Source organism: Miscanthus floridulus, chromosome 6 (assembly GCF_019320115.1).
Source record: "Miscanthus floridulus cultivar M001 chromosome 6, ASM1932011v1, whole genome shotgun sequence".
NCBI classification, from domain to species: domain Eukaryota; kingdom Viridiplantae; phylum Streptophyta; class Magnoliopsida; order Poales; family Poaceae; genus Miscanthus; species Miscanthus floridulus.
In genome coordinates, this window is record NC_089585.1 from 31,866,090 (window position 1) to 31,882,280 (window position 16,191).

Genomic DNA, 16,191 nt, shown 5'->3' on the forward strand with positions numbered 1-16,191 from the left:
GGGGGTGACATCGGATCTACACCACCGCTCCATTAAACAATCGAGGAGGGTGGATGCAAACTTGACGGTGGCTGAGATGCGGATGTGGGAGGCTTAGGCGATTGGTGATAGAGGTTGTAGATGCAAGGGCAAGGATGCAATGCATGAAACTCTGGGGGCGAACCCTTTGGTTTTATAGGGGCAATGGATGCGAGGAAGGCAACCGTCCGCCTAGATCTCCACGTCTGCCACGATTTGCCACCACGTCGCCACATGGGGTACGCGCCTCCAATCCCTATCCTTTCCCACAAAAGTCACGCCGGACATTTCACCTTCCCGGGCAGACCAGGACTCTTTACCAGCAAAAAAGATATGGGTCAAAAAGTGTTCCTTCGGCCTACCTAGGCCTAGGAGTTCGAGGGCTAGCCCATCAACGGTTTCGACGACCGTCCCAAGGCAGCCTTAAGACGAAGGATGGGCCTGCGAATGGTGAAAACCCAGGCACATGAGTTCCATGAGTATCTCGACCCACGATTGAGTCTTAGCCAGGCTGACTCTTGCTGGATCCCTGCAAACAGGATATTGGGACTCCAATCGAACTATCCAGATTATCAAAACACCAAATCTCATAGCCATACCCGTGAAGGGTCTGAATTACCCCTCGGGCGATTCTATCTGAATCACCTAGGGGCTTGGTGGCTACACCCGATGGGTGTGCTCACGCGCACCCTCTAGCGAATCGATATACCCCCTGGTAATTCTATCCGAATCACCTGGGGGCTTGGCCTCTGGCGAATCAAAATACCCCCGGGCGATTCAATCCGAATCACCCGGGGCTCGAGGGCTACACCCGTCGAGTGCGCTCACACGCACCCTCTAGCAAGTCAAATCACCCCTGGGCGATTCTATCCGAATCACCCGGGGGCTCGGGGGCTACTGTCGGGGACCTAATACTGGGCTACCCAAAAAGGAGGAGTTAATAACTATCAAATGCTAATGGTTCCAAACAGACAAGAACACAGCTACACTTCTTGCCCAAATGACTAAAGATTGGCTCCGCCTCATCTGACCCCTAAGGGCTCGCTCCACCTCGCCTGACCCCCAAGGGCTGGACTCCGCCTCGCTCGACGTCTGGGGCAAACTCTGCTTCGCCCGATGTCTAGGGCAGACTCCGTCTCGCCTGACGTCTAAGGGTTGGGCTCCGCCTCGCTCGATGTCCAGGGCTGGCTCTGCCTCGCCTAACATCTGAGGGCAGGCTCCGCCTCGACCGACGTCTAAAGGATGGCTTCGCCTCGCCCAATGTCTATGCGCTACTCCTTTATAAATACGCGTGCAGATAAGGCGGGGCACTCAAGTCAACCGTAATATCGAGGACCATACCCTGCACGCCTATAGGGAAGTACCATCAGGATATGACCAGACAGACGCTTTAAGCCCTTCCAGGCATGTCAGAGCCTAAACAGTATTGTGGGTGCCAACATTTGTCCCACAATATTATGGGTGCCGGCATTTGCCCTCAGACACGGATCCTGACAGAAACATAGGGTCACGGCTCGGCACCCTGGTGCGCCGCGCCGCCCGCTGGAGTAGGATGGGATGTGACCACTTGCCGAGCGAAGCCAGAGCACGGTCCTATCAGGATCAGCGAACATGCCATCCTTGGCACCGTCTGCCATGTTAGCAGGGCAGGCTTAAAGGAGGAGGAAGACCTGGCACCTTCGAAGGATCTTCTCTGCCTCTAGTTTTTCCTCTTTCTCCCATCTTTAATCTCTGCTCCCCTTGGTCTATAAAAGGGAGGGTAGGGTACCCCACTAAAAAGACCGATCGATTCAACACACTACGCACCACATAAGACACAGCTAAGCAGCAACCAAGCTCTTAGCATCCTTTCGACCTTTCCATCAGAGACTTGGGATCTGTCCTCTCTTGGCCGTTTATACCCCATACTACGAACCTTTCAGTGCTAATAACACGAGCAGCAGCAGCAAACTGGACGTAGCGACATTCTGCCGGAACCTGTATAAACCTTGTGTCTTTTAACACATCATCCGGGCCCAACACATAACAAATATAAATTTAGTAGTTGGTGCTTACTCGAAGCACCGATAATAATCCTTATTTTCAGTTGTTTCATTTGAATTTTAATTTTATAATTGTTGTGGTACTTAAATGTTGATTTTATGCATTGTTTTACAGGGATAAATGATGATGCTGATATTGAATCTGTGGACTTTCTAAGTTTGTGGTGGCAAGCAACTAGTTAGTGGGCATGTTCGCTTGTCTTATAATCCATATTTTTCAGCTTGTTTTTTCAGCTAGAACAGTGTTTTTCTCTCACAATAAATCAGTCGGAACAATGTTTCGGCTTGTTTTTTCAGCGAAGCGAACGGGCCCAGCATGCTGGAACTGCATGATCATGGATGAACCAGTTATGTTGCATGGTTGATACTTTTGATGAACCTAATATATATTAATTATGTATGGTTGCATAATGGTAAACGTCACCTTCTAGAATTAATGTAGCATAAATATTATAAACATATGTGTCCTAGTTTTTTAAGTAACTCGCGAGCTAAATGAGCCAGCTCGAGCGCGGTAATAAACCGAGCCAAGCTGTTCCTCTAGCTTCTAATATTAACGAGTCGAGCTAAGCTAGGTCGTTAGCATAAAAACCAGCTCGAGCTGGACGGAACTAAGCCAAGCTTGCTCGATATCGAGACCTATACGTGATCCACCGCTCTAACTCCTCTCCACGGCAAACAATCTAGCGACTAACGGACACCTATACGTGAATATGTGGAAAGACAGAACTGCCAACGGACTACGTGGAAAGACGGAACAGCCAACGGACTACGGGGACACGCAGCAGCCAAGTGATGCGGAAGCCGGATTAATTAACCTGGGCAGCATCCGACGATAACGTTCGGCTGCTCTAGAAGGATTTTTTATTTTATTTTAACACTTTTTCAAAACTAATTTTAAATTTAACGGTTTTTTTATTTTAAACTAACACTTTTGGCCGCGTCTATTGCCCTGGCGCGGCCAAATGCCTGTGCTACGCCGTGCATGGCGGCGCGGCAGAGGGCTGACGTGGCGGCGACTAGAAGCGCTGACCGCTGACGTGGCAGGGCTCTGCCGTGCACCGATCTTGGCGCGGCAGAGCCGGGTATAACCCTGCGACCAGCCCCGCTGCCCGAGCAGCAAGGCCGCCTAGGCGTCGCTCCCGTGCCCGCCCGTCTCCAAGCACGCCGGCCGCCGTGCCACGAACGGTGGCAGCCCGGCCCTCCATTGCCGCCTCCCTCCCTTCCCTTTCATTCCCCGGCCACCTCCCTCCCTTCTCGTCCTAGTTAAGGTAATGACGCACATTTTAATTTTGTTCGAATGGTGGATATGATATTATGAATGAGAGTTAAGGTTAGTAGAAAAATTATGTTTGAGAACTATGGTGAAGATATTAGTTTGATTTTATCAATGTTAAGGTTAATTATTTAGTTAGAAGTATATTTGCCATGTATATTTTTGTTGCTATAATTGTTGTTTATAAAATTTTAGTTGCTATAATTGTTGTTTATAAAATTTTAGTTGCATTGCAAATGATTACATTTTACATTAATTTGCCTTGTTTTGATTGATGTTTAATTTGAACTGTTTTATTAGATGGAAGACATATTTCAAGAGTAGTTATGATAAAAACGGGGTCGTTCTAGAGAAATGTACCTCGACGAGTCTAGCAAAGATGCCCCCGTCCCTCCTGAACTCCCTATTCTTAATTGTGACTGTGGTTGTCCGGCCGACATGTTTCAATCAAGACATCCGGACACAGCGGCTCGTTGCTTCTATACGTGCAATCGCTTTAATGTTAGTAATTGTTTCCACTATCTTTTTCTTCTTCATTTGTATTACGAGATTACTAATATTTTGTCAAATTATTATTGTGTAGGACCATGAGAGGTGCTTTTTCTTTCAGTGAATCGACGGTGCAGACAAGTTTGACCCTAGGTACCTTCGTTTTGACAATTGGTGGAGAGGGCGACATCCACGAGAGCACTTCGAGCGGTGGGTTCCACCTCCCCCTAACCCCCCTCCAATGATGGCTAAGGAGAAGCACTTAGCCACAGTTAGACGAATCGAGGAACCTCATCTGTGCCATTGCGGAGACCGAGCCATGATAAACCCTGACAATACATTGGCGTTTGTGTGTCCAAACAAGCATGAAGTAAGTGCAAAGTGTATTTGTTGAAATGTTGAGCTATATGTGTTATATACTAATATCACGTTATTTAGGTGTATTCAATGGCAAAGTGTTGTTTCAAGGAGTGGTTGTATGGTCCTAAGAACTAATGGCTCGAAGAACCTCCAAAAGCAAAACAAAAGAAGAAAGAAAGGTTAATTTACAAAGCACCACCAGTCAAGTGCAAATGTGGTGTTAAATCCAACTACGGTCTAGTCACTTCGGAGCTTGGAATAGACCATTATTGCGGCCATATGATTGACTATGATGAGGTTGGTTATTTTTGTGGTAACCATAAAATCGTATTTTGTTTATTTTGCTAAGGCATATATGATATAATATATCGTTTGAACAGTGCACAAGGAAATGCAGGTGGGAATGTTATGATAGTCAAGCTAAGTTCTTGGATGAACTAAAGGGGAAGCAAGTAATTGCATGGAAGAGGGGATATGGACCTGACTATGTCAACCTTTTTGTTAAACGTCACAAAGACAACATGCGTGAGTTTGCTAGACAGCGCGGTATTTGTAACCTGATTGATGTTGGGCTTGTCAAATGGGGATTGGAGAGACGGGTGGCATTAGAGGAGGAGAGGGCAAGGAAGGAGGCAAGGGAGGAGACAAGAGTACAGATGTAGGTCTTGAACAAGCATGTTGTTTCATTATGTGCCAGTGAGTGCTTGAAAGCCTTTTTTCGTTGCCTGATTTTAAATGTAATATAATCACGTTGCTAACTGATTGCATTTTATACATAAAGGGATTGGATGTAGCGAGGACCATGCTGTAGAGGTGACCCATGCAATGTACGAGGAAAAGAAGCTAGATGAGCACAGAAAGCGAGCTGGTCACATCGTTGAATCATCGATTGTGTTGTCTGATGAGAGGGACAAGGATGAGGACGACACTGCCAGACTCAATGAGCTCATTGCTCTAGCAGAGGCGGGCTTGTAGGCGGATAAGGCTGAAGACAACACTGCTAGACTAAGCGAGCTCATCGCTCTAGCAGAGGTGGGCTTGCAGGCAGAGGAGGCTGAGGACGACACTGCCAGACTGAGCGAGCCCATTGCTCTAGCAGAGGCGGGCTTGCAGGCGGAGGAGGATGATGACGTGTTCTTCACTTAGGCCGCAGAGGCCGCAGATGAAGCAGAGGCCGCTTACTACAGGCGAAAGGCAGATCAGGGCAATACAGGTGACCCTAGTCACAGCAATAGGGTTGTGGTTGAGGATTGGTACTCGGACGATGAGTAGATTACTCAGTATGTTTCTGACTAAGGGTTTTTGATTGCGTCGTCTATTAGTTCAATGCTTTATTAATGATCAATGTAGCTATGTGTGGCAGAACCTCCTAAGAAATCGGGCCCACGCGCACCTACCGTTGTCTTTGACGGACCTCAGATAGCGTACACGAGTTCCCAACAACTCAACAGGTCTGTCGGGTGTCCTCGGGAAACCCGAATCATCCACGATTTTCTTTCAAATAGGATCCCAATCACAGACATTGCAGATTACAATAGTTTATTTAAATATATACATCAGAGTAAAAGATAGCGGAAATCTTAAGATAACATAGTTTACAAACCAGTTGTTTTCAAACTTACAATACCATAAGTGTCATACAACCATAGTAGCGGGATAATATTACATTAACTTTATTTATCATACAAACTAGTGCCTTGTCCAAAGGCCATTCATCACTCCTCATTGTCATTGACTTCAAACACAGACATGCAGTAGGGACCAAAACAAGCCTGCGCATGCGACTTACCTGCAACAAGGGTTAACAAACCCTGAGTACAAAGGTACTCAACAAGACTAACCTGACGTAACGGGGTGTAAGACTTTAGAGATGCAGGGGTTTGGGACAAGGTAAGGATGTAGCAAAATTCAAAGTACTTTGCCAAAAGCTTACTATTCTTATCCTATTTTTCAGTTTTACCCCTGAGTCCTTTTAGTTCATTATCTCAAACTAAATGTACATTTCCCATATTCCATTCCTTCTCATTTTATTCTTTTCTCATGTTTTAGTAATTCACCAGTCCTGCATTGCTTCTGTAATGAATCGAGTCTCCATATCCACGGAGCACCGGCAATTCAAATTGATTCAAGTCCCAGCTGGGGATTCCTTATCACACGACATATGTAGAACTTAATCTTGCATATATCAACCTCGCTACCGGATCCTCCTATACTAAGCCGTCTCCACATCACCCGAGAGCACAGCACACCTCAAATCCGGCCACATTCCAGCCACGAGGGTACATGCTACTCCCGCCATCTCTCCACTCCTAGTGCGTGGGCATTCGTCTTAGTATCGGATTAGCCGAAGTAGGCTTACCAGAGTATGTGACTAGTACTACAAAGTGTCTCGTTCAGAAGATCCACAATGAGTGGCCTTTAAGCGACATAGTCGGCAACATTACCCAATATTCAAGATAAGTCACCCGATTAGTCTCTAGTTCATTCTACCTTCTTTCTTTCTTTGGCCAGTATGCCATCTTTGATTGTATCGAAACTTTTACTTTGAAAGCCTACCATAAAGCATACTAAGCATTCTACACCTTTGTAAATAAAAACATCTTCAAGGATGGTAAACAATTAACAAGGTAGGCAATGAATCAAGTAGGAAACATTTGAATAAATTAACTTAATGCAATAAGTAACATAGTTGATAAACTTTTCAAAGTAAACAAGGTAAGGGTTTAATGCATAAACCGGGGCTTGCCTTCGTTGACGATCTCAGGTTCCGGATCAGTATCACGATTATCGAATCCCATGACAACCAGGGATTCTTCCAGAACTTGCTCAACTAGAATCATTTCACTCTCGGGTTCTACACGAAACGATAATATGTGCTTTAACATGATGATAATGTAAACATGATGCTTTCACGGTACATGAAATGTAAAAACACCCCACAAATGATTTTATTTCACGGTACAGTTGCAAGCCAACAAAACCAATTTGTAATCCTACCATCAAGAACCACACATGTGACTTGACCAAATGGATCTTGAAACCCTACTAGTCACAAAACATGACCAAAACAAGATCTAATACTAATCAAACACTTAGGGTTTGTCTTTATTTATTTTTGAATTAATTTGGAATTAAGCCCAAAAATGAACTTATTCCAAATGACCTGAAAATTTTATGTAAGCTTTCTCATAACAAATTAGTGTACCAAAACAAATTTCATAATTTTTGGAATTATACAGTGACCTACAAAAATCATGGAAAATGCATTTTTCAATTAATAGACTGAATATTTGAACATTAAAAATTTATTCAAATTTCAAGTTTCAAATTTTTAAATCATACTAGAACATGTACAGAAGCTACACACAAAATTTCAGAATTTTTGGAGCTATCATGAATTTCTTACAAATTCCCAAAGTTTCAGCACTATTCACAAATTCAGAAAATAAAAATTTTTACTGTTCTTCTTCCTCACTCGCACTGACAGGCGGTCCCGCTCGTCAGTGACACGGAACAAGACATGGCGGCGTGGCCAGCTCCGACCAGCAAAACACGCCGGCGGTGATTCTCTGGTGAGACGGACTGTACCAATATGATCTTCACCATGTCGCGAATCTAACCCAACCCTTAGAACAGCAACAGGCACACCAGATGGAACTCTACGCCAGCCATGGCGACTCGAACTCGACGGCGGTCGACGTAGCTATGGTTACGGTGCAGTAGAGTCAAAAGAAGAGCGAGCATCACGCTCAGGAGCTCACCGTGATCACAAGGGTGTACTTGGTGCAGGCGGAGATGTACTGAATCACCCTGGGCACGGTGAGGTGGGTTGCGGCGGAGCTTCGGCCGGCTCCGAAGAAGACGACATCGCGCGGTGGCGCCGATCGGCTAGAAGCAAGGCGAGCAGGTCGGGAATGAGCGGCAGGGTGAGGTGAAGCTGCTGGCCAACGCAATTGGCCTGAGGTGGTCTGACGAGGATGAATTTTACGAGCGTGGCAATGGCACCGGCGGCGAGCAGTCGACGGAAAACTGAGGAATGACGACGGCGTGCTCCTATTTATAGCAAGGAAGAAGGCGTCTGGCGTCGACAGCACACGAATGAGCTTGCCACGGAGATGGCAGCATGTCACCACGCGTGAAAGCGGCGAAGAAGGTCGGCGGCAAGCAGCTCGGTGGCGGTGGCGTCCTGTTCCGGTTGGATTTTGAATTTTGAAATAATTACAGAACTGCCACTGCGTCCATTTTTCAAATTACTCACAATTTTTCTAAAGAAGTTGAAAATCTCCAAAAATAAAAGTTGTTCAATTTTTCAAACTCTACAACTTTCCTTCTAGGAACATTTTCAAATTTTGCCTCCATTTTGAAATTTAAATTTGGAGTGCATTTGAGCACTTGAATCATTTTAAAATTACTCCAAATTTTATATGTAAACTTGAAAAACTTTGAATACCAAAGTTGATCCACATAAAATAACCTCCAACTTTGCTTTTTGCCTCTACCCCAAATTCCACATGGATTTTGAATTAGTCAAAAGGGGCAAAAAGGACTTTTATAATTTGAATATGAATTCAAATTTGATTTGTCTTCCTTTTACTTAAATTTTGATTTTTGACCAGTAACATGGCCCATTAGGGTTATTTAAGTCAAATGACACATGACCTCACATGATCACATGAATTTTGACCCTTGTAGTCATGATCTTTATTTAGGGTTTTGAATCACGTCACATGAAATAACAACATTATAAAATAAACCTTATTTAGTGAATGCATTCAAAACTTTATACTATATGAATGCTTTGCAATGCATATGATGACATGTCAAATTTTAGTACTAGGTCAAAACACCAGAGGTGTTACACTATGTAGTAGAAATTCTATTGTGTTGTCTTATATTCTATTTGAACTACTGATGTATTGTACCCATGTATCATGTACTCGAATTACCCACGATTGATCTTAAGTGATCACATCTGTTTGTATCATGCGTTCAAAATTTCTAAAACAAACGTAATCATTTGTCACGCCATAGCCCAGGTTCTGGTGCTCCATAGGCATGGTTGTGCCACGCCAGAGCCCATGGCGCGTCTATGCCGCGCCATAGTACATGGCGCGTCAGTGACACGCCATAGACCATGGCACGACAGTGACATGGACAGACAATGGCTAGCTACAATTGAGTTGTTGTCGGTGCTGTACAAAACTACAAGTGCTGTACAAAATGAACATGAAGCAAATAAATGGACGACAAGTTGCCAACAATATTTTCATTGGTTTATGAGTCTACAAGTTTTCGACGACAATATTCGTTCGACATAAGTTCGACGTAGTGAACTAAGTCCCATAAATGTAAGGATCCCTTGAATGCCTCTTGGAAACCTCATTGTCCGGTAGAAGAAGGGGGTCGTCGTACTCCACATCAAGAAGGGGGTACAACTAGTGCGGCGTGGGAGGGGCCATCCTGTTACAAAATGATAAACAAAGGGTTAGAGTATTCAAATTAACAATTTTAGATTAACATTATGTAGCATTGCAAAATTTGAACTAGTTATGCAATACGAACACAATATGAAATCACCTGCTGTCTTCTATGCCAGCTAGCCTTGTGGCCAGATTGTTTGCAAACGGAGCAAAGATTCCTGCCACAGGTCTTATTGAAGTCTCCCCCACCGTACATGTCTTCGCCGTACCCTCTCATAGCATCCATGTCCCCCTTTAGTCGCTTCTTCTTCCTCCTAGCCTTCCCTACCTTCATTAGATCTAGATGTGGCACGTAGTCATAACTATTATAAGGTGGCCACTGTGTTGGGTCAAGGTATGGCTCGAAGCTCATCTCCTAAATACTAACGGTGTTCAAACGGAAATACAAGGGTGACATATATGGTAGATCCTCATAGTTGTAACCATGAACCCTATAGACCATGATCATATGAGAGCATGGGGCATGTATGATCTGAGGGACGTTGCAACTGCACTCTACCTTTTCAAAATCAACTCGATAGTTTCATCCACCATAATGTTCGCCGCCCAAGCTTGTGCCACCCTTGCCCCATACACTAAAGATATGGCGGCGGTGTGGCAGAACCTCCTAAATTATAGGGCCCACATGCACCTATCACTGTCCAATGATCTCTGACAACTATGCATATGTTCCCGGTAACTTAAGAAGACTGTCGGGTGTCCTCGAGGAACCCTGAATCATCCACGATTTCTGAGCAGGATCCCATTATAGAGTCATTACCGTATTATAACATTTATTCAAGTATCTACATCAAAGTAAATTAGTGGAAGTCTTACGATAACTTAGTTTACAAACCAGTTGTTTCAAACCTTACAAACTAAGTTCGATAATTATTACAAACCAAAGTAGTAGTGGAGTGGCATTATAACATAATACAAACACACAATATAAGTATCCTGCCCAAGGATCACACATTCACTTATCATCATCGACCTGAACAATAGTCATGCAGCACGGTCCACAGCAGACCTGCTCATGAGGCTCACCTGCAACAAGGGTCAACGAACCCTAAGTACAAAAGTACTCAACAAGACTTAACTGAAATAAAACTGAGAAGACACAGGAATGCAGGCTTAGGGATTCAAGGTATGGCTTTAGCAATAATCAAAGTTCTTTTGCGTAAAAGTTCTTTAACAAAATTCATTACTTCAACATATAAAACTTTATAAGAAACACATATGAATCTGCCATGATCCGTAATGAGATCATGAACTTCATATAAAACTCTTTCTCAAACCTTACTCGAGTTCCAGTTATTATCTACGATGGTGAACAGAGAGTTGAGTCTCCATAACCGAGGAGCAACGACGATTCGAACCGATTAAAACCCAGCTAGGGATTCCAGACCACATGATATATGCAGGTCCCCGACTTACATATATCAACCTACCCTCGGATCCTCTAAAACAAGAATGGGTCCACGCCACCCAAGAATACAGTACTCTACCATTCTAGCCCATGGCCACGTGGGTACACGCTACTCTCACCATCTCTCCACTCCTAGTGCGCGAGTAGCCATTCTCGTAATAGAATAGTCAAGTTAAGGCTTACCGGAGTATGTGGATAGTACTACAAAGTCTCATCTCACATAGTTCAACAACGGACGGTTCTTAATTGACACAGGCGGAAGGAACCCGCTAACAAGACCTCCATGTCTTGTGGCTCTCACACATCGAGTCCGCCCGGTCTAGATTTATTATTCCGCAAGCTCGTATCACATGATGACATAAGTAACCAAACATAACCAAAGACTCATTTAAAACTCGCAGGTGACAGGTAATCACCCGACTTTTATATGTCTAAGCATGGCTAAGCATAACTAGGCATTTACAAAGTAAAACTGGTAACAAGGTAGATATGGAAAAACAAGGTTGGTAATGCACCAATTAGGTTTCCACCAGACTCCTAATCACTTAATGCAGTATAAAGAAGCAAAAGCGATAAAACTCATAAAAGACAAGGTAGGTTTAAATGCATCTGGGGCTTGCCTTCGTTGATGAAAAAGTCTGGTTCCTAAGACGTTCCATAATTATCAGATCCGACCTCAACAGATGGATTAACCACCTCCACAACTTGATTAACTAACACGTGTTCACCTTTGTTCACTACACGGAGTAATAATGCCATGTTTAACATGATGCGAGATATAAAACATGATGCTTAATGATGGATGCAAAATTAATAACATGAATACAATTTTCCTTCGCGGTATAGTTACAAGTCAAACTAACTAAACCTTTTTCATAACACTTACTTCCATTGCCAAGGATCATCACCAACTAATGACCCAAGGTCATCACTCAATCCAAAAATTCAAACAAAACCTAAATCATTAAAGGTTACTATTTGCTTTTATGAATTAATTATTTAATTCAAAATTATGAAATAAATCAACTTATTCCAATTGAGCTCAAAATTTTTGTAAATGTTCATCACATGATAACTAAGTGGCAAAACAATTTTCATAATTTTTGGATAATTAAATAAACCTAGAAAAATCATGGAAACCCATTTATTCATTAATTGAGCAATTTTTATCACATTCAAAAATTATTTAAAAACAACATTTCATATTTTTATTAAATAACAAACATCACAAAGAGATCACACAAAAATTTTCATAATTTTTGGAGCTCTAAATAAATCTACACAAAAATAACAAATCACATCACTATTCATTCAAATCTGAAAAAGTAAAAATTCCATTTTGAACTCACGGTCACTGACAACCCGACCCCACATGTCATCTCCTACCTCCCACGTTGACCGCGGCGGCGATGGCTCTGACTGGCGAAATCTCGCCGCCGGTGAGATCAACGGCGATGGCAAGGACACCACCATGATCACCACGACGAGGCGCATCGATAGGTGGCACAAACTAACTCAATTACAACACGATTCGAGCCTGACGCCGGCCATGGCAGACACGGTGGCTCGGTAGCGCTATGCCGGCAAAACAAGACCGGTAGAGCTTAAACCAAAAGCATGGGAAGGTTTAGCAGCTCACCCCGATCACGACATAGCAAAGAGCAAGACCGGAGGAGTAACAGAGACGTTGGTCGACGTTCATAGTGATCCCTATGGCGCAAACAACGATGATGGCGGTGAACCGGTGTCTGTGATGGACAAAATAACCAAGCAATAAGGTATTAAGCACCACAGCATCAAGGCGAAGCTGGAGCTACCACGATCAAGGGAAGAGGTGCACCGTGGAGCGCTGGCCACGGTGGCGCAAGCACGACGGTGAGGTTGCCGCCCACAGGGAAGAAAGGCGCGCACAGCAGGTTCTCGGCGAATTCAAGCGACCAAGGTTAGTTGGCTGGGTTTGCAAGGAGGAGATGGAGCTGGGACAGGCTTGGCTGCAACGGTGGAGGCACTACGACAATGGCAAACGCACAACGGAGCAGCGGCGGTGGCGTCGGGAAAACAGAGGAAGGAAAACGGCAAAGAACGACGACGGCAAAGGCCTTATAGCGCAGCTCAGAAGCACAAGGAAGCCACACAGGAGCCTTCTCCATGCCAGCGCAATGCCAAAGACGACCACGCGCGCGCCTAGAACCGAGAAGAAGGTCGCCGGCGATGAGATGGCTTCGGTGGCTACTCTTCCCCATATTCATAGAATTGCCATTCACCATAATCTTCAAATTACTCTCAAATTTAAGTAACAACTCAAAAATCTCTAAAAACAAAAGTTGCTCAAAATTCAAAGTTCTACAACTTTTCTTTTATAACCACCCCCTAATTTGGTCTACATTTTGAAATGAAATTTTGAATTCAAATAGGGGACATTTAAAGAATTACGCCTTTTCAAATTACTTCAAATTTTTCATAACAACTTTGAAAACTCCAAAAACAAACTTTGTATAACTTGACAAGCTCTACACTTTTGCTTTTAGACCCAACCCCAAAATGTGCTTAGATTTTGAAATGGGTTTTCAGGGTAGGATTTAAATACTGAAAATCAGGGTTTTCTTGAAAATTCAAATCCAAACAAAACTTTGAACTTGATTCAAACAATACAATTCAACACATACAACATAAAGGTAAGCTTGTTTTAGTGTATGCATATCAAAATTTTTACTAACACATAAATGATGTGCTATGCATATGATGACATGGCATATTTTAGTATTTAAACACCTGAGGTGTTACAGGCGTGGTCCATACGGCTCGGTGGTGTGCTGCTTGGCCAATTCCTCGGTCTCCTTCAAATGTTCAGCTCCAGTCTTTCCAAAACACCCCTGCTTAGCTATATTTCTCTGCGCAAGTTCCCACCTCTTCACAAAATATTCGTTGCACTTATGAAAGAAGAACTCAACAATTCTAGACACAGGCAACGATCGAACTCTGGTGAATACATGGTTGAAGGACTGCGAGGAGTTAGTGGTCATGATGCCATACTTGAAACCCTCCTCATCATATGCTTACGCCCACTGAGCCTTCTGTTCCATCTGGGCCTCTAACTAGGCATTTCCCGCTGCATTTACCATCTTGTCTAGTTCTCTCTTTGTCTCCTTGAACTGGTGCTCTGTACGTACACAACATAGAGCCTTTACCTTGTCATATACCTCCTGCTTCTGCTGACACCGCCAGAAATTAGCGGCAAAGTGTCTTATGCACCATCTATATACTAAAGGCGGGAACCCATCTATATGCACAGCTGTAGCATTAAGACTCCCTGCATGACGGTCGGAGATCAAACATATAGTGCGAGTTGGACCAAGCACTTGCACACGTAGAAGCCACATGAACCATGACCACGATTCATTGTTCTCTCCCTCTGCCAAAGCAAAAGCCATGGGTACTATCTGGTCCTTAGGATCAACAGCAGCAGCCATCATCAAGGTGCCCCTGTACTTTCCTATCAGGAAAGTGCCATCGATAAGTATGACTAGTCGACAAAACTGGAATGCATGTTCCGTTTGTATGAACGACTAGAACACACGATAGATGACATACCTCAATGGGTCCCGGAAAAACATCCCTCCGGTGTCCATAAACCATTTCAAGCCAGGGTTGTAATAATGCATTGCACATAAGATGCGGGGCACCCTGTTGTATGCTTCCTCCCAAGTACCCTATCGAATCGCCAGAGCAATTTGCTTAGCACGCCAAGCCTTTCCGTATGTCACATCGTACCTAACGAATCCAGATATGGACTTTTGTAAAGAAGACACCGAGATGTCGTTATTGTCATCAACGAACCCCAATATACGATGGGCAAGGTAAAGTGCAGTGAGCTGCTGATGATTTTCCTTCCCCCTATTGTCTAGGCAAGTATGGGGTTCAACAACTTTAGTTATTCTCCACTTGCCATCACTTTGTCTCCTTCGTGCATTTAACCTCCACAGACAACCGTTTTTGCATATCAAGTGGTACCTCAACTTCTGGTCCAAATGAGTGACGGTGTACGGTCTATGGTGATACACAGCATAGTCCTAAAAAAAGAGTTTCATCTCTGACATTGTGTTGAATATCATCCCCTTTCTAAGGGTTTCTTTCTCATAGTTATACAATGAATTCCTACACAGCTAAAGACCGGTATCATAAACTGCCATATCTGTCATGCTGATATCCCTATAGTTTGGAACACCTCTGAAAGGTATGTTCTTGGACCTTAGTTGCTCAAGCTCAGTCGCTGTGTAAGGTGGTGGTGGAATATACTGCTGCGCTTCGCTAATTCTGGCCCAAGAATCATAGGGGGTATCATCTGTAGCCAAATATGTGACTAGTCTACCCTGAGCATGGACACCTTACAAAACCTTAGTTGGTACTGGTAATGGCATAGTATGAACCGGTACTGGTATAGTATCAGCCGGTGTTGCCATAGCATCTGTACCTCCTTGGTCATCATCAGAATCGTCTGAATCACTGCTAAGTACATCACCGATCCTGTCCTCCTCCTCCTGCTCCTTCTCTTCCCATTCGAACTCATTCACATCGAAGTCATTGCTTATACAGCCTACTATAGTTGAATGAAACTGCTCCAACGTCAACTGACCGTCCAAATCCATGTTATCCTGAGTTGCTTCTCCTTCGACCCTAAATTCTTGTTCATTGCCTCCAAAACCATCAATAAACGGGCCGTCTTGAACACCATGCATCCTGTACCCATTCTCCACCACCATCTCAGTCATGGGCACATTGGAACCTTAGAGAACCCTAGTGTACCGGGACCAATGAGCAGGGTCACGTAAGGGCATGAGGACATAGTGTGCCCTAGTCTTCCTAGTATTAAACCTTCCCTTCAGTGTAAAATCACCACCAAACTTTATATTCAAACGGACACAAAGGTCGTTGAAGCTAGGAGGTTCATCAAACTATTCCAATTCTTCTTCTGTATCCTCAAACATACCATCTTCTCTCCTAACACTTCCTCCGTATAAAACTCCTAACACAATAATCCATCTGCAAAAACATTTCAAGAAACTTCATCAAGTCGTCAAAAGCATTCCGTCCACTATAACTATACTAACTAATCAAATA